Source organism: Eumetopias jubatus, unplaced genomic scaffold, assembly GCF_037043125.1.
Source record: "Eumetopias jubatus isolate StellerSeaLion01/CBP00866 unplaced genomic scaffold, mEumJub1_p1.0 scaffold_10, whole genome shotgun sequence".
In the NCBI taxonomy this organism is placed as follows: Eukaryota; Metazoa; Chordata; class Mammalia; order Carnivora; family Otariidae; genus Eumetopias; species Eumetopias jubatus.
The window spans coordinates 88,772,146-88,787,009 of NW_028274816.1; the positions used below are offsets into that span (position 1 = coordinate 88,772,146).

At 46.2% G+C, this 14,864-nt stretch overlaps 1 protein-coding gene and 1 non-coding gene across 4 annotated transcripts in view; one reads left to right on the forward strand and one right to left on the reverse strand.

The window, feature by feature from the left end:
- The window catches only part of SLC39A11 (solute carrier family 39 member 11), a 329,393-nt gene that overhangs the window by 163,212 nt on the left and 151,317 nt on the right, over positions 1-14,864 (forward strand). The window lies entirely within an intron of this gene.
- On the reverse strand, positions 9,310-9,414 carry LOC114216338 (U6 spliceosomal RNA). Its single transcript, XR_003610760.1, has one exon. It is a non-coding gene; the product is annotated as a U6 spliceosomal RNA (small nuclear RNA).

Below are 14,864 nucleotides of genomic sequence, written 5' to 3' on the forward strand. Positions count from 1 at the left end.
GTGGGACGTGGGTCTCGGCTGCCAGCTCCCTTCCCCTTCAAGGTCCTGTCTGCTGGGTGGGAGCATCTGCCTTCCCTGGCGCTAGGACAGGAGCAAAAACACCATCCTTGGGTGTCACTGTTCCTCTCCCCGTGCAGATCTCCCAAGGACAGGCATCATTGCTGCAGCCAAGGAAGGGGGGATCTCTGAGGATTTTCAGAGATAATTAGGTGATGGACATCATAGGCTCATTAGCAGGCAAAACTTTTCTACTTAAAAGACTAGGGAGGCTGGGGAACAACGCTTCAGGCCTCTCAACAATATTATCTTTGGGGCCACTTAACGGTCAGCCAAAAATCTGCAGAAGAGTACAGCCAAAGGAGTAGAGGGAGAGGGGTCCCTGCACATCTGGACAGCATCTGGGGCCATGTGGGACCATTCTCTCGCTTGCTCCCTTTGCTTGGGCCTGGAGCCATGATTGAAAACGGGTGAGTGGTGAGCTGGAGATCTACCCACGAGGCTTTGTTGGATTAGTGAATGGCCCGCGGGCACAGTAAAGCCAAGAATAATTTCCTGCCGGGTGCTGCCTGACCCCCACGCAATTGTCCTGAGACCATTGCAGGTGGAGAAACCAAGTCTGGATGGGAATATATACCCAGTTGCCCTGTGACAGGATACACAGGGGTATTGTGTAAATGCAGCGTGTTCAGAGGTATTCTGGGGTCCTGCTTGTGAGGGAGGTGTGGAGGGCATCTCCAAGGCCTCTGCAGGGACAGACGCCACAGCCAGAGAGGGTTTCAGGTGAACACACCTGTCTTCGGGTCCTGATTTCTCAGTGTGGTCTGCTCACCTGCCCCCCACCCCCCACACTGCCCCATCAGAATCACCGTAAACCCTGACTGAAAAATGTGATTCCTTCCCTGCCTTAAAACTATTTACATGAACAGGGTAGGTTTTTAAAATGCAGATGTAGAAAAATCTACGGGTTATAGTAAACAAAAAAAGCAAACTATAAAACTGGAAACAATATCATTCCTTCTGAGTTTAAAAAAAAACAAAAAAGGAACGGTTGGAAAGGACATATTTTGTCCTGGTATTAATGTGGTATTTTTTTCTGGAAGAATACATTAGAATCTGTGATGGCTGGTTACCTTGGAAAGAGACACTTGGGGCGGGGAGAGGGAGACTCCTGGTTTTTGTCTCAACCCTTCCTGTTTGCATTTCTAACCACGTATCTGTGTTACTTTCATGCTCTTAAATGTCATCAGGGATTATCTGGGCAGTGGGATTGCACACCATTTTCTTTTCTTCTCTGTGCTCTTTTTGTGTTAAGAAAATCAATTTTTAAAAATGCACTTCACAAAAATGAACCTGTCACTGGCTGACAGGACCCGATTCTCCGAGGAGGAAATCCCAGTGTTGCATATTTAACATGCACACCGATGTTTGAGAATGTGGTGGATCAGAGCCTGCCAACCCAAAACGTGCCCCTGCGGCATACTGATGATTTGGAGCAGACACTTGAGAAACGGGCAGATGCAGGAAGGGCTCTCCGACCAACCCCTCCTACCTAAAAACATGACAGAAGATTTCCTGTGAAGGCCTGAGCCTCGCCAGAGACACTGGTCAGCCCCGGGAAGTCCCCATGAGGTGCCCGATGAAAACAACCCGTGTCTCCCGTGCGTTCCTGCAGATATTTACCTTCCCACCATCTGTCACCCTTTTTTTTTTCTTTTAGACTTTATTTATTAGGAGGGAGAGAGAGAGAGAGAGAACGCATGAGCGCACGAGCAGGGGGGAAGGGCAGAGGGAGAAGGAGAAGCAGACTCCCTGCTGAGCAGGGAGCCTGACATGGGGCTCGATCCCAGGACCCTGAGCTCATGACCTGAGCCAAAGGCAGATGCTTAACCGCAGATGCTTAACCGACTGAGCCACCCAGGCGCCCCCTACCATCTGTCACCCTTAAGGGCAAATTGTGCTTTCCTTTGTCTTGTCACTTTCCTACAAATCTGTTTCCTACAAGCTCTTTGTCAAGATGCTCCATAAGCCCCAAGTTCTAATCACCCCTTTGAGTTACTCATCACCAAGCTTCCCCCATGTATATATGTGCTGCACATGTTCATAAACTGTTTTTCTCTTGCCAGTCTGTCTTTTGTCTGTTTAATTTCCAGGCCCCAGCTACAGAACCTAGGAGGGTGGAGGAGAAGTTATTATTTCTCTCCTATAAAAACCTGATGCTTCCCAGATCCTTCCAAATGGGCATCTTGACAAACACCAGAGCAAACACTGTCTGGTGTTTTCTTGTTCCTTTCACTGCTACCACTTGGGAATGGCGACGCTGGGCTCATTTACTCAGGGATGCCTACTTCACTTGCACATTTCTTAGCCTAGCTCCTGATAAATCGCTGGCTTCCTCTTCAGTAACCAGTTGGAGAAAACTCTCTTTTAAAGAGCTCATGTGATGAGCAGCCTACCTGGCTGATCTCCCTATTTGAAGGTCAATTTTTTGTAATCATAGGAGTGAAACCCATTGTATTCAGAATCCCAGATTATGCAAAATGAGCATAGAAGGGGGAGGGAGTATTTTGGGTGCTATCTTTAGAATTCTGTCTAGAATGCTTAAGAGACCTTTCCTATTTTTTTTTTTTACCATTAATATATTTACTATAGATTTTTGATAGATAACTTTTGACAGAAACTAAACATAGTCTCTTTACCCACAGTAGTTTGCATCTATGTTCTTAAGTGGATGTCGCTTAAATTTTTTATTTATGTTTTGTTTCTCTGGTTTGAATATTAAGGTTATACCAGTTTCATCCATTGTCGAGTTGTCGTTCTTTTTCCCCCCATTAATTGTCTGGAATAGTTAGCATGGAACTGGGATTATTTATTCTTTGATAATTTGATAGTATAGAGGAAGGGAAAAATCTTTCTCTCTACTCTCTCATGTTCAGTGCCTGGGACCTGTGAATTAAACTTACAAAAGACAGACGAACAGGAGAAAAGCATACACATTTTATTTTTAATTTTACATGCACCAGAGCCCCACAGAAAAGATGTGAACACCCAAAGCAGTATTTAGGATTGAGAGCTTTTATACCATTTTAACATAGAGTAATTCACTGTGGAAAAATGACTGGATAAAGGAAAAAAGATCTGAACTTTTAGGGGCCATACATTGTGGGAAGAAAATATCTAGGGGAAACTAATGGTAAAGAAGAATTATTTCATAAGGTTTGTTATGCAGATTCTAGTCATCGCTGGTGTTCCCCTCTTTCTGGTACGGGGATGGGAGGCACCATTATAAAGGGTGATTTATGCCCTGCTTTTAGGCAGAAGGGGAGAAGGCAGAGAATTCTTCCTGCATCTGCTGTTTCTCAGTTGCCTTAAGCACAAAATAATTCTTTTGCCAAAATGGTATACTTTGGGGTGGCATATTCTGATCCCCTTCAATCGTTTTTACAAATAATGCCATCTTGCTTCTAATGTGTATGTGTGTACTGTGTGTGTGCACTTCATCAGCACCCCAGAGGCTGTGCACTTTGGAGAAGTGCTGTGGGTGTTGGTAGGGCCTCGTCCAAGGTCGATAGTGCTTCTCCATGTTTTATATTGTTCTTTATATTTACCAAGTATCTTCTCCCCTCTTTTGTACTTTATGGGTTTATCGACTTCTCTACATGACTTCCTCCTTTTTTCCTCACCCTTTATTTGTTTGGGAGTTTTAAATTCAATTTCTCTTTTGTGGCTACCTTTAGTGTTTTAACATGCATAATAGACTTAAGGATGTTCAAAATTAATTAGTATCTCTCCCCTTCTCCCTAGCCATCTTTCAGGACCCTGGAATGCTTTAAGTTGGTTTACCCTGGCATCTTCCATATTGTTATTTTTCTAATATTTTAGTTCTATGTTTTTTTTTGATACCTCTAAATTAGCTACTAGTGTTGTATTTTTTTTAAGAATTTATTTATTTATTTGAGAGAGAGAGAGAGAGCATGCCGGGAGAGGGGCAGAGGCGAGAATCTCAAGGAGACTCCCTGCTGAGCAGGAAGCCCGATGCGGAGCTCGATCTCACGACCCTGAGATCATGACCTGAGCCAAAACCAAGAGTCACGCTCAACAGACTGAGCCACCCAGACACCCCTTATTGTTGTATATTAAAAAAAGAAAAAAACTTTAGACTTTATTTTTTAGAGTGACTTTAGGTTCACAGCAAAACCAAACCGAAGGTTAGAGGTTTCCTGTATATTCACTGCCCTCACTCATGCACAGCCTCCCCCGTGATCCACACCCCCCACCAGAGAGGTCAGTTTGTTCCGTTTGAAGAACCTCCGTGGACGCATCATGACCGCCCAGAGTCCACAGTTTACACTGGGGTTTACTCTTGGTCTTGTACCTTCTTTGGTTTTAGACAAATGTATAATGACGTGTATCTACCATTATAGCATTGTGCAGAGTAGTTTCACTGTCCTAAAAATCCTCTGTGCTCCACCTCTTCACCCCTCCCTCCCCATTCCCCCAGTAACCACTCATCTCTTGACTGTCTCCATAGTTTTTCCTTTTCTGGACTGTCATTTGGTTTAACACGTACGGTCTGTGTTCACATATAGTCCTTTCATTATTGGCTTCTTTCGCTAAGGAATAGGCATCTAAGGTTCACTCATGTCTTTTCGTGATTTGATAGCTGATTTCTTTTCAGCATTGAATAATATCCCATTGTCTGGATGTACCAACAACTGGACGTTTATCCATTCACTACCTATTCAAGGCCATCTTGGTTGCTTCCAAGTTTTGGCAATTATGAATAAAGCTGCTGTAAACGTCTTGTGCAGGTTTTTATGTAGACATGAGTTTTCAGTTCCTTTGGGTAAACACCAAGGAGCGTGATTACTGGGTCATCTGGTGAAAGTGTGTTAGTTCCAAGTTGGCCGTGCCATTTTGCATTCCCACCAGCCACGAATGAGCTCCCTGCTGCTCCACGTCCTCACCAGCATGTGGTGGGGTCAGTGTTCCAGATTTTGGCCATTTTAATAAGCGTGTAACAGTATCTCATTGTTGTTTTCATTTGCATTTCCCTGATGACATACCACATGGAGCATCCTTTCATCTGCTTATTTGCCACCTGAAATCTGTTGTGAGGTGTCTTTTAATGGCCCTGGCCCTTGTTTTAACTGGATAGTTTGTTTTCTTATTAGGTTTTGAGAGTTCCTGGTATATTTTGGGTAGCTGTCCTGTATCAGATGTGTCTTTTGCAAAGATTTTCTCCCATTCTGTGGCTTGTCTTCTCATTCTTGATGTTGCCTTCAGCAGAGCCCAAGTTTTTAATTTTAAAGACATCCTGCCTATCAATTACTGTTATTGTTTTATAAGATCAGTGTTCGCTTATATTTTCCAGCACTACTGCTTATTTCTCTGCTCACCATCGCTCCTTGCATTGACCTCCTGTCCATTGTCTTTCTTACTTTTAATATTTCCTCACCTAGGATCCACGGGGATAAAAATCACTCATCTAAAAATATCTCTATTTTGCTCTGACCCTTGACGGAAAAACTGAGTTGCATCTAAATGCCTCGGTTGACAGCAATTTGTATTTCCTTTGGCACGTTGGCAACATCATTCCGTATCCTTGCACTTAGACCACGTCCATCAGACCAAAGAGTTGTGTTGCATGTTGTATTCTCTGTGAGCATTATAAAATCGTATCCAACAGTGACCTCATTTACCTTTTCTGTCTTTCTCTCAGTTGCTTATCCATCTTTTTCATTTGTCTCTGGTGTTTCTCAGTTTCAACATGATGTGGTTTTGTGTGTGTGCGTATACACGTGTCGTTCTGCGTAAGTCTTGGAGTGCTCTTTTAAACTGAATACTCGTTACTGCTACTATTATTATTATTATTTCTGGAAAGTTTTTAACAATTGTCCCTTCAAATTGACCTTCTTCCTCATTGTTTATTTCCTTCTGTAGCACTTAATAGACATTTATTCTATACTCTTACATATCTCCCATGTGTCTTACACTTTTCTGGATGTTGTCTATCCCTTTAACTCTCGGTGGGCTCTTCTCTGGTTCACTGATTAGTCAACTGAGCTGATTCTAACCTCCTGTTTAACTTGTCTGTTGAATTTTTTTTTTTAAGATTTTGTTTATTTATTTATTTATTTAGAGCATGAGCGGGGTAAGGGGCAGAAGGAGAGGGTGAGAGAGAACCCCAAGGAGACTCAATGCCGAGTGCGGAGCCTGACTCAGGGCTCAATTCCGCTACCCCAAGATCATGACCTGAGCTGAAATCAAGAGTCGGATGCCCAACAGACTGAGCCACCCAGGTGCCCCTTATCTGTTGAGTTTTTAATTGCAAGGACTACAGTTTTTATTTCTGAGTTGTCCTAGTGGGTTCTTTTTTTACTATGTCTGCTTTTCCTTTGTTGCAACTGGTTCTTACGGTTTTGATTTTTTCTTTTATGTCTTTAATCGGGTGAGGCATATTTTATATTATATTTTCAATGGTACGTCTGTTATAGAAAGCCGTGTTTCTCCTTCTTTGTGTGTCCACGGGCTCCATTTGTGGTGTATTGTTTTCTCCAGGGCTTTGTCACTTTTTAGATCATTACTTCTCTAGTGGGGCGTGCTTTTCCTCAAAGGATTCCCAGGGCTCTAGATCACGGGAGAGCCCTTCAGCATGGTTTTGCGTTTGCTTCTGTAAGACTCCTTTATGCGATGTTAGCCTGGAATTGATGTTTATAGTCATGTCCAGGTTGGGGTTTTCCCAGTCCATGCAGAAACTAGAAACTCAGCACTCTGAAGTGTTTGAGGTGAAAGTCCATGGTTTTCGTTCTTCAAGCATTTTTTTTTCCTCCAGAAACCAGGCAGAAGCATGTCATCATCCTTTTTGTCTCTCTGTGCAGCTGAATGGGTATTTAGCCCCCCCTTTCATATAGGGACAGAATTTCGTGACTCTTGCATTTATTGAATTTCACCTCCTGCCTCGTGTGGCACAAGGGCCTCCTCTTTGCCCCACGTAGACAGTCACACCCAGAATCCATCCGTGGGATCTCCTTAATCCCTAGGCTACATCTGAACCAGTTTTGGTGTTTTAGCTCCAGTTTATAGCTTCCTTATCATTAACGATCCCCTTTCTTTGTTGCCAGCTCAGATGTGCATCTAAAGCCTTTTTGTTTATTTCATCTGTCATTTTGAGACCATTGTGGAGGGAGATTTTGGTTTTATCCTAATTTCTAGTCTTGCTGGAAACAGGCATATCTCCAGGAGAAATGGAAATTTGCACGACAGTTGTGCCTGTGTCCTGTGTTCTGTCCTTCACCAGATCTGATGCTTCCCAGCCGCTGCCCTCTAAAACAGGCCAAACCACTTCAGTATCACGGAGCTCGCAAACTCCTATCTCTTTCAAGACTTGCGATTTGACATTTCCATGGCTTTGACAATGAAATGAAAATACAAACAAGTGTTCGCATTTGACAGGACTGATGTGAGCGGCAGGTTAGGACTTCTGTTAGGCTGTTCCGGCAAGGAGGGAATTTTTCAGTGGGGACTCATTTTGTAAGTAGTGAGTACATTTGTAAATATTTTGGGTTTAGGAGCATGTTCACTTGCCCATTCCACCTTACGATTGGAGATGTTTTCCATCACATCCAGAACCACATGGTAGGGAACTTGGCATTGCGGTAATGGGGGTGGGGGTGGATGGGAAATCTCCTGTTAACCCTTTCATGACCCAGGGCTAGTTTGGTGGGCCACTGTAGCTGAGCTTAGCCTGCCCCGTAAAGGACAGATCTATGGGAGAAGCCCAAATTGTAGCCCACATTTCTCAAGGGTGGATCTTGATGTCTTACCATCGGGATTCCTTGGGGCACTAGAGAAAAAAATACAGATGCTTGTGCTCTGCTCCTGATTTGCCTAAATCAACTTTCTTGGCAAGGGCTGCTGAAGTTCCCAAGGTGATTCTCAGTCCTACTGCAGCGTGAGAATATTTGTCCTGGGTGCCTCAGTGGGGTGGTGATGGTGAAGCCAGTGCATGCCTAAGAATCTTTTTGGTAAATAATTTCCTTTGAGATGGATAGGCTGCTCACAGAGAGAACCAGGATCTTAGGCTGTGCTTGAGTGCAGTGTAGGGGAGGGAGATTCTGCTCAGTGGTTTATCATAAGTCTTATCTTGGCATGTGATTTTCTTTTTGGGAGGAAGGGGGTGGTTTAAAGCCACTTGGTGACATGAAAAAAAAAAAGAGGGGGACAGAGGACAAGAAAAAATCTAGCTGAGCATTAACTTCTTTGGGGCTGAGCTAAAACGTTGCCTGGGTTTCGATTAGCAGAGCACCTTCTTCCCTTTCCCTGGTCCATCATGAGTTGCCATAGTGGCAGGCACACTGCTCTCTGGATAGCCCACCCCTACTACCTGCCTCTGCCAAGGGCCATCCTGTAGTTTGGCTGAGCCCAGACCTGACTTCTCCACAGGCTCGGGGCTGCAGTGGAATAAAGTGGGACAGATTTTGGTGGGGAGGTGAGAACCCGCCACTTCGGGTGGTATATGGTTTCGAGAAGATGTGTCAAGCAGCTCTGTCTTGTTTGGATATTCTGTTCCCACTCACATGCTTTGGACTGGATTCAGGAACTTTATGAGCAAAGGCATAGCATGTTATCCCATGGGCAGGCACACCTGTCACTTCCCTTTGGCACTCACTCACCCAGTGTCTGTCTGTGGGTTTCCTTTGCTTGGGTCCTCCTGGAACAGAGTTTTTCAGAGTGGGTTCCACGATCTTTCTGCACTGACTCTTGTTCCCATGTTCCTGGGTGGGTGAGTGAGGAAGATTATGGAATCTGTCATTCTAATAGAAAGTACGAGAGAAGGAACACGCTTTGGGCATAAGGCGATGTGTTCCGTTTGGTGCAAGGTGAGGCGGATGATAAGAGCCCCAAGTGAAGATTGCCAGTAAACACTTGCCAAGAGATCTGGGCTGAACATAACAAACTTGGGAGTCCATTCTCAATGGGTTTCCATTGTGTTTTTCTGGATCTTTCTTTCTCCTCTAAACTGTGTTCCCTAGAGTGCCTGTCACACCTGCTGACTCTGCTCTCCCAGAAGTTCCAAGAAACTGCACTTTGGAAAAAAAAAAATTTAAATATGATTTTTGTAAAAGTTATTTAGGTGACACTTCTTTTTTAAATTTTATTCTATTATAACCTGAGATCTACCTGCTTAACAAATTTCGAAGCATATAATCCATTATCTTTGACTTGGGTACGATGTTGTACAGCAGATCTCTACACCTTATTCATCTTGCTTAACTGAAATGTTATGCCCATTAAGTAACTCCCTCTTTGAAAAATGTGGAATGCTTCACCAATTTAGGTGTCGTCTTTGGACAGGGGCTCGGCTAATTTTCTTGGTATCTTTCCAGTTTTAGGATATGCACTACTGAAATGAGCAGATTTACTTGTCTGCTTATGTATGTACCTACGTATGTGTTTTTGCATGCTCAAGTTTGAGAACCACTATGGAAGACTCACTTGGTCGCGGCTCAGTTAGGGTCTTCTTACCATCTGGCTGCTCGCAGACAGCCCCCTACGCATCCCCGTGCACAGGCATGCACATGCGCTCACGCATGGGCACTGCTTCAGCCCCACACCACTCTGTGTAGTGAGAGCTCCCATGTGGGTTGAGATAACTGGCACTCCACCTTCCAGCCCTCTTTCACATTGATCCTCTTTTACATTCATGGTCTATTGTAATCTGGGCATCACTTGGAGAGTCTGTCCTTCTGAAGCCTTCATTTTCATCAAAGCATTTCTGCTTTTAGTGGAAGCTGAAGGAATACAGAGCGCTCACCAGCCGCGCATCTCCCTTTCTCCAGACCTCTGCTGAAAGGCATTTGTTTTCCCACTCGAGACCAAGCTATTCTTCACGTGTCCCTTGTGGTCGCTGTCTGAGTAGGGACAGCATGAGGAGGTCTGTTCCCCAGCCTGGCAGACATTTCTGCTGTGCGCTGTTTAATCTTACCATTTCACCAAGCGGGGTTGCCCTTGAACATGAGGGCAGCGCTGATCTTACAGGTAACCCCCACTCCATGTGACTTCCCATGGTTTTTATCCCTGCTCTCTCAGAACCAGGGTTTTTGTTTTGTTTTTGTGTTTTTTCTTTGCTTTTTAGCTCCAAGCGACTGCATGTCAGTACAGATAGCTTTACTTGTCAGTGTTCTTCCGTCTGACCTAGCACTTCTGCTTCAGAAGGCAGAGGGCTCAAGAAATAAGCTTCCCATGCTGGGGTCCACGCTGGGGTCCATGCAGAGCATCCTCCAAGGCAGCTGGGCATCTGGGCGTAATGCCCCCTGGGGTCCTTACACAAAGACAGCCACCCTTTGAAGATGTGGTAGCCCTCAAATCTTAACCACAAATGGTAGAGGGGCACCTGCATGGCACAGTCTTTTAAGTGTCCGACTCTTGGTTTTGGCTTGGGTGGTGATCTTGAGACCCATGTTGGGTTCAGCGTGGAGTCTGCTTAGGTGGGATTCTCTCTCCCTCTCCCTCTGCGCCTCCTGTTTGTTCTCTCTCTCTTTAAAATAAATAAATAAAGCTTTAAGAAAATGGTAGAGAAAGAGATGTGTCTTCCTCCTGGGAGCTGCACGGATTTCCAGAAACCAATTTTCCTCCTGGTCATTCCCCTTCTTACTTAGGTTTATGGCAGATCTAGGGGATAAAGAATAGTGCTCATTCTTCCCGGCAATTAGCTGTCGGACGCTATTTCACCAAACCATTATGTTTCAGTTTCCAAGGTGACTTCCTAAAAATTATATGTATATAGTTTTTAAAGACATTAAATTTAAAAACAGAAATATAATGGCTTAATGAAATAGCATTGAATATATAATACATATAGTATATGAATCATGTATGTATTTATGTAATCACATGTGTGTACATGTACGGTTTGTCGGTCTATCTGTCTGTCTTACCTATGGATTGATAACAAGCAACCATCCAGCACACTTCAGGGATGCTAGTGACCTACTTTATCCCCATCTCTCTGGTAGTACCATTTCTTTAGGACGTGCAAACTGGTATTAATGTTAGTCTACGTAAGCTACATTAGATGAATAAATCTGCTATTCAAAAAAGAAAGAAGGAAGGAAAAGGAAAGAAAAAAAAAAAAAGAGAGAGAGAGAGGAAATTACTTTGTATTCCAAAGCAGCATAGATGAACTTAAAGGGCACCAGCCCTCTCCTTGTATTGATGGAAAGTCTCTATTATCTTTAGCAGCTGGTGACCCTTTGTGAAAGTTGAAAATGTCAACATGACTGAATCTTAAAAAGCATTCCCAGTACAGCCAAGGCTTGGCTTTACTCCACAAACATGGAGTATGGGGATCTGAAGGTATTTGAAAAATCTGCACCAAATCCCATGATGATCTAATTTTTTTCTCCCCTACCATGGCCCTCCTGCCCTTTTGGATTTCAGTTAAGAACGGATTAGGTGTACCAAGCACGCCATTAGCCTTTCTTTTTATATTTTTATAAATGCAATTCAAGTTCATTGTGGGAACCACTCAAATACGGCTTGTGTTGCACTCGATGCGTGCCGGCCAGGGAGGCCCGCGCCCACTCTCATCTACTCCCCACCACGGTCCTTTAGAGCGGGTAATATTAGCATCCCAAATGGCAAACATGGAAACTGGGGTACAGGGGGTATCAAGTGACAGGTGCAAACACACATAAGCGGGAAGCGGTAGGGCTGGGATATGTACTGGCCGGGAAGCAGTGAGTGAATTCAGGTTCTCACAGAGAATCCTCTCTGTCATTGCTTTGGGAAGAAAGGGGAAAGAGAAGAGTCTGAAGAGGTAAGAAAAGAGGAATGTGCCAGAGAGTCCACCATGGACTTCCCCCTGTAATGCCGGAGGACAGGATGCCATCGGCCAGCCTGCCGGCTGCTTAGACTGCGTCTACCTTGCCCCTGCCTGCCCACGCCATCCGTCCATGTCTGATTGACCGTCCCCAGGAGAGGGTCGGGAGAAACCACCAGATCACCTCAAATCAAATAAATTCGTGATAATCTGCATGTGGGCACACATGCATATTCCTCCCCCCCCCATGCGCGCACGCGCACGCACGCACACACACACACACACACACACACACACACAGCATGCACATGCCAAAAAAGGTGAATAAAAGGAAAACTTTTGGGACTCACACCCGTTGTAGCTTTCCTCTCCGTTAAGCCTGGCGAGGGAAACAGGTGGCTTCCGTGTCCGAATCACTTTTACTGCTCCGGTGAATGGGGAGGCAAAGGTAGGAGACTGGTACCCGGACTGCCAGGCGTGTTTGCCATGCGCCCCTCTGGCAATGACACCAGATTTTTCTCTTCATAGTCCGCCCACTGCCCATGAGTCAGATCTTGGCTGAAGTTTACCCAGATATGATGTGACTTGTGTTCTTTTTTGCGGAGAGCACCTATGAGTCTGGGGGTGTGGTTTCTCTATATTAGTTTGGTCCCTGTTCTTGCAGAGCTGTTTTTTTCTTTTTTTTTTAAGATGTTATTTATTATTTATTTGAGAGAGACAGAGAGTGAGCAAGAGAGAGAGAGAGCATGAGCATGGGGAGAGAGAGAGGTTTGAGAAGCAGGCTCCCCACTGAGCAGGGAGCCCAACTCCAAGCTCGATCCCAGGACTGTGGGATCATGACCTGAGCCGAAGGCAGACCCTTAACCGACTGAGCCACCCAGGCGCCCCTAGAGCTGGTTTTTTCTTAGCAGTGGGTGGCTGTGCTGAAGTTTACCTTTGCACTCTATCTGAAATGTTTCTGGGAGAGGTTAATAGCATGAGAATATTGCTGGGGAAATAGTTAACTAATTAAGAAAACAGACTTTCAGAGACAAACATTTAGCTGCATTTACATGATGTGTAAATTATTCGCATCTCGATGATGTGCTAATTGCTCTTTACTTATAAGCCCAGGCTGATTGGAAATCAGCCCACCCAACTTGAGAATGTCCTTGATGGGGCTTCACTTTTCTAGATTTGCAGGGCTGCACTAACCACAGAGGTTCTCTACCTGTAGGAATACAGGTGCTTCTGCCCACTTCAGGTTCTGTGGCGGAATGTACTTTGTCACGAGCACATCCTCTCCCTCAGAAAAGTGTCTCTGCTGATCCTTGGGGAGTGCTGTGCCATTTGCTCCCCCCCCTTTATCTGCTGGGACGTCTTCCTGGCCAGTAAGCTCGTCTGCTGAGGTGCAACTCATCCACTTGTCCCACCTCCAAATAATCCCTTGTTGTCCTTCATGTGGCTTTCTGTGAATCTGATCCATGTCTGGGAGGCTTCAGTCTTGGCAAGGGAGGGCTTTCTTGAGGCAAAGGAGAAGAAGCCATAGGAAGACACCGTGCTTACTTGCACACACTGCCCTTCTCCTAAGCTCCCCCGGGCTCCTCCCTTCCCGAACCTGCTCATCTCCGGATAGGCTTTTGGACTGGGTTGAAATGTGGGTCGCCAAGGACCGGGACAGCCTGGGTTGAGAAGACTGGCTGCTTTTGGGGGCTGAGTGTTTAATGTGGCCCGAACTCATGGCCAAAAGACCGCATGGGGAACTGGGGACTTGCACGGGCAGCGAGTCCTGGGTGAGAAGGTGGACCCCAGTCTGAGCCGGCAGGCCAAGTTTGAGTCCTCTTGGCCCTGAAATGTCTGTTCTTTCTGGCAGCCTGGGGTGAAGTGTGCAGAGCTGACAGTCACCTGAAGCTGGCCATTTGCTGTCCCAATCGCAGGGTTCTTGCGGAGACCAGCGATAAGCAAGGCTAGGAAGATACAAGGTGCCTGAGGAACAGAGAGCATCAGGAGCGCTCTGAGGAGGGTGGTCTCAGGAGGGGGCGTGGCAGCAGCAGGGGCTGATGAAGGGCATTCCCAGAGCCTGTTCTCCGGGGAAGGATGCCGATGTTACGGGATCCAGTGGTTCTCACATGTGGGCCGGCTGGGGGCCCCGCTGCATCAGCCCCCACCCCAGAGCCTTCAGAGATGCCCACTGGCAGCCTTCTCCCCGGGAGGTACAGACCTGCTGGGTCTCCTACCGAGGCTGGGAATCTGGGTTTTTTTAAAAAAATTTTTTAGATGATTCCCACCTGAGGCCTGTTTTCAGAAGCGCTAATCCAGTCCTTTCAGGAGGCTTCCCCGGCAACAAGGCTCCTGGAGCAGGTGCATCCTCCCACTTGGGAGCGAGCGCAGGGAACTCCATAGCTGCAGCGGGCGCGGTGGTCAGAGGCGTCCTGAGGCACCTGGGTGGTAGAAGGAGCATTCGTGCCCCAGATGCTTTGGAGAGTTAGTAGATTGAGGGGCTTTGGGTTTTTTGGGGAGGTGGAGGCTCTGCCAGAGGGGGAAGATGGTGCTGGAGGGACGAGTTGAACCAACCCCAAATGCGCAGTCAGGAGCTCGCAGTTGGACTGTTGGACTTTCTGTCCCACTACTTGATGGCGGGGCCGTCCTCGGGATCACTCACCAGCTAAGGGCTTCCTCTTTTAGTCAGACCTCTTTTTTGGTTGCTGGTGACACAGGAATCAGGTCAACCAGCTAAAGCCAGATCAACTTGGGGAGAGGCACTGAAAGCCTGCGGAATAGGGGCGGGGAGGGAGCCTGAAGCAATAGGCCTGGGCTCTGAACAGCGAGGCCGCACTGTCGCGATAGCCTCTCCAGTGGGCGCGTTTCCCATGTGTTTGCTCACGTGACTGGGCTTCAGCCCAGGGGCCAGTGTCCACGGGGCAATATCCGTAGACCAAGGGCTCTGACTGGTGGGCTTGAGTCATATGGGTCAGCCCCCGAGCTGACCACTGTGCTCCGCAGACTAGATTAGGCTTAGGGTCAGCAGCTGGGTTTGGAGAGGCCTGGTGCTGAACATACCCCA